Raw genomic sequence first — 3,889 nt, forward strand, 5'->3', positions numbered from 1 at the left:
TCGAAAGCGGAACCGTCATTCGGCGCACACTCGAGTACCTCTTGTTGGGTGTGTTGCCCTAAACTCGTAGTTTGTATTTGTGTAAAAACAAATGTATATTCAATAAAGTTTTATTCAATAAATTTGTTGTTGAATTCATAACATTGCATTATCCAAAATCCAATAAACTATGTTGGGTTTTATGTCCTAAAACTCATAGTTTGAAAATGACAGATATACTTTTATCATTCAATAAAGTTGTTATTGAAGGTTTTAATCAATAACTAGTTATTGATCCAATAAAATGTTCTTACTATATCTAAATCCAATAAAATAAAGGATCCTAGACTGTTACCTGAGACTCAAACTCTATGTAAGAGACATAAATATGGATCAAGTTTGAGTTAACAGTCTAAATGGTCTATAGTATAGGAATAAGGTTGGGCGCCTTATTCTGGGGACACTATGGATGCGGCCCACTTTGTAGCTAGTACAAACGATGTGATCCTAATTAGTTCATGTGAAGACATGTGAGTGGGGGTGTCCCGTGCAAAGAGTTTGCATAAGACCGGACCATGAGATAGTCACTTTTACTTTATAACACCGTTTACTGTTTGAAACTGACTATCTCAACTTTGATGGCCTAGGTAACTCGATCTTAATCCTGAGCTAACTATGAACTTCTGTTTACTCGGGATTATCCTTAGATCTGCATGGGTGAGAGCAGCTCAACAGCGCTGGCTCAATAAGCCTCCCATTTCAGGGGTAAGACCCGGTAGATAGCTAGGGACATAGGGTGCAAGAAGGAATTCACTTCTACCCAATTTTGGGATAGTAGAGAGGTTGTTCTCTTAAGGCTTGAATCCAGGTCTTGAACAATTGGTGCCACCCTCATCAAAAGGTTTGAGAGGATTTTTTGATTTGATAGTTGGACTACAAATCATTGTTCATCAGAGGATTAGTGGGACTTAAGAAACAAGAGGTAATTACAGGGGTAAAGCGGTATTTTGACCCGCCTGTAATTACGAACAACCTGTGAAGGGTCGACTTACCGATCATGGTTATATCAAATGGATATAATATATCTACAGTGAGGAGAGTGCAGCTACGTGATTACGCTTGTTTACATGCGTAAAAAGAAGGTTTTAGATGCTGTTTTTACTATGTTTCAGCTTTGTTTCAGATTTTTCTCGATCGTTTGAGTTCCAATTCATGCAAAATTCATATATTATGGTTTGTGGATGGCTTATGTTGTATTTATGACATTTTAGGACCATTTGGGAGTGCAAATTAATCAAAAGAAGCGAAAAGACGAAAAAACACCTCAGGAGGCGCCAGGCGCCTGGGAAGCCTGCAGAAAACAGTTTTTCTTCCAACTTTGCCCTTAATGAAACGCGTCTTCCAATGCGTTTTGGTGGTTCCAACCGATGCATACGTGTAGAAGAAGTGTTCCACTATCAGTTTGAGCACGATTTGGTCAGTCAAAAGAGTTGGAAATGGGTGATTCACCATCGTTTTAGGACCTACCTAACCAATTCTGCACAGCTATAAATTCCAGCAACTTCTCCACCAAAATCATCAAGCCTTGCTTCCTTCTCTTGATCATTTTTAGTGTTTCTTTGTTGCTTTCTAAGTACTTTTGAGTTGCTTTCATTAGTTACTTTTGGTTTTTAAATCCCGAGTACTTTACATTCTTTTATTGAGCTTTGTTTTGTTTCCATTTGTACTTAGTTATTTTCTACTTATTCAAATATATAAAAATCCAGCACTTTGCTTATCTTCCCTTTGCCTTTACTTTATTTTTAGTCAAGAGAGTTGTGTTTTTGGAGGAAAGAGCACGTGACACTCTCCCTTGCTTGAAAGAGAAGGGCGAAGCTCTCAATCCCGATAAAAACTCTCCATTAGTTAACTTTTGTTTTTCACACATGCATTCCACATTCAACCATTTTACTTGCTGTATTTTCTTCAATATGTCTTTCTAAATTCCCGTCTCTAGCCCGGTTATGGATAGTTAGCCTTTTATGTCTAAAAAGGGTTGCTAAGAAGTAGTGTTTTTACTTTCCATTTATTGCTCAACATGTTTTCCCAAAAAGTTAGGATTTAGAGAAGGCCACTGTAAGTCTTAACAAGTCAATACTGAAAAGGTTGCTTATTTGCATTGTTGAGTGATTAAACCGAGGAGAGGAGCGCCTTAGACATAAGGGTTCCGCTTAAGTAGCCTAGACATAGGACCTTAACCCGAGGTTGCGACTATTTCCATCCTAAAACTAAGATATATCTCATAATAGACATATTAGAGAATGTCTTAGGACTTTGAACTTGCTTAGACATAAGTAAAGTGAAAAGCGTAGTCGTTAGTTTCTAAAGTAAAATGCATATTATCCTTAGCATGTCCTTGATTCTTTGTTGGCTAACTTGAAGTAATTCGGGCTAGGTTTTATTATTATAAGTCCAAATCCCAAATCCAAACCCATTATTTGTGACCACTTCCCATTTACAAGAATCACTCATTTCAACATTCACTATTCTTTAAAACTTCAGAGTTTGGAAATTGTTTAGAAGTCCTTGAGGATCGATACTTGGATACTCCATCCATTTTATATTACTCTGACAGGTGTGCGCTTGCATCTATATAATTGTTACCACGCTTAGTGCGTGCGTTCAGCATAACATCCCAGTCAAGTTTTTGGCGCCGTTGCCGGGGAGTTTAGTTTTAAAATTATTTTCAAATTCTTTTAGATTTTATTTTTGTGAATCGTTGTTGGGTGTAATCTCCATCCACCGTTTTTGTTCTATATTTTTGGTCGTTTATCTCACAAGGGTACGTTAAAGTGCATGAGCACAAGATCTTTTCTTCTACCCCTTGACCCTGAGATTGAGCGGACCCTTCGAAAAACTCTAAAGGAGCAAAGACTTCGAAAACAACTAGAAAAGCAAAAAGAGAGAGAAGGTGAAATCAGTCCTGAAAGTGAGGTAGAGAGTACAAGCACATCAATGGCAGATATTCCACCTCGTGATCCGGTTGATCCACCTGCTGTTAACGGTAATATGAGGGATCATGCAAGAAATGCTGAATTCAACCATATCCAGATGGCGGACAACAGAGACGTGGCAATGCGAGAATATGCCGCCACGGCTTTTCAGAACTTTGATTCAGGGATAGTCAACCCTATTCCAGCCCACGCAAACTTTGAGCTTAAACCAATGATGTTCCAAATGTTGCAGACAATTGGACATTTTGGAGGGCAGGAACATGAGGATCCACATGATCATCTGAAATCATTCATTCAAATTGCAAATGCATTTCGATTACCTGGTATAACAGACGATGCTCTGAGACTAACACTTTTTCCATTTTCTTTGAAGGACCAAGCTAGAGCATGGCTCAATGCATTTCCACCGGGATCCATCACCACATGGGGGTCGTTAGTGGAGAAGTTCTTAACAAAATTCTTCCCACCTACTCGCCACGCTGATATCAGAGAGGAGATCATCTCCTTTAGACAGTATGATCGTGAACCTGTTCACGAGGCGTGGGAGAGATTTAAAGAACTAATCAGGAAATGTCCGAACCATGGCTTGCCGGCATGCATCCAGATAGAACATTTCTTTAGAGGTTTAGATCATCCTACTAAGATGATGCTAAACAATGCCGCCAACGGAGCCTTTACAAAGAAGACATTCAACGAGATAGTTGACATCCTAAATGACTTAGCTTCACATAACGAACTATGGTGTTCGCAAAGATCTAGGGCAGCACCAAAGAAGCAAGATCCAGCTGGAGTTTTGGCTCTGGACATTGCGACCTCGATGCAAAAAGAGATGGTTACAATGAACCAGAGGCTGAAAGAGATGGCATTGGGAATAAAAAATCCATTAGCCACGCCGATACAACATGTGCAGTCGGATT

General features: G+C 39.2%; 1 non-coding gene across 1 annotated transcript; it reads right to left on the reverse strand.

The window, feature by feature from the left end:
- Positions 1 to 3,453: 3,453 nt before the first annotated feature.
- Positions 3,454 to 3,560, reverse strand: LOC148210848 (small nucleolar RNA R71). The gene has a single exon (XR_015792010.1). It is a non-coding gene; the product is annotated as a small nucleolar RNA R71 (small nucleolar RNA).
- Between the last annotated feature and the right edge of the window lie 329 nt (positions 3,561 to 3,889).

The sequence above is a fragment of the Momordica charantia genome (assembly GCF_013281855.1).
Source record: "Momordica charantia cultivar OHB3-1 chromosome 6 unlocalized genomic scaffold, Mcharantia_2.0 BLBB01000006.1, whole genome shotgun sequence".
NCBI classification, from domain to species: Eukaryota; Viridiplantae; Streptophyta; class Magnoliopsida; order Cucurbitales; family Cucurbitaceae; genus Momordica; species Momordica charantia.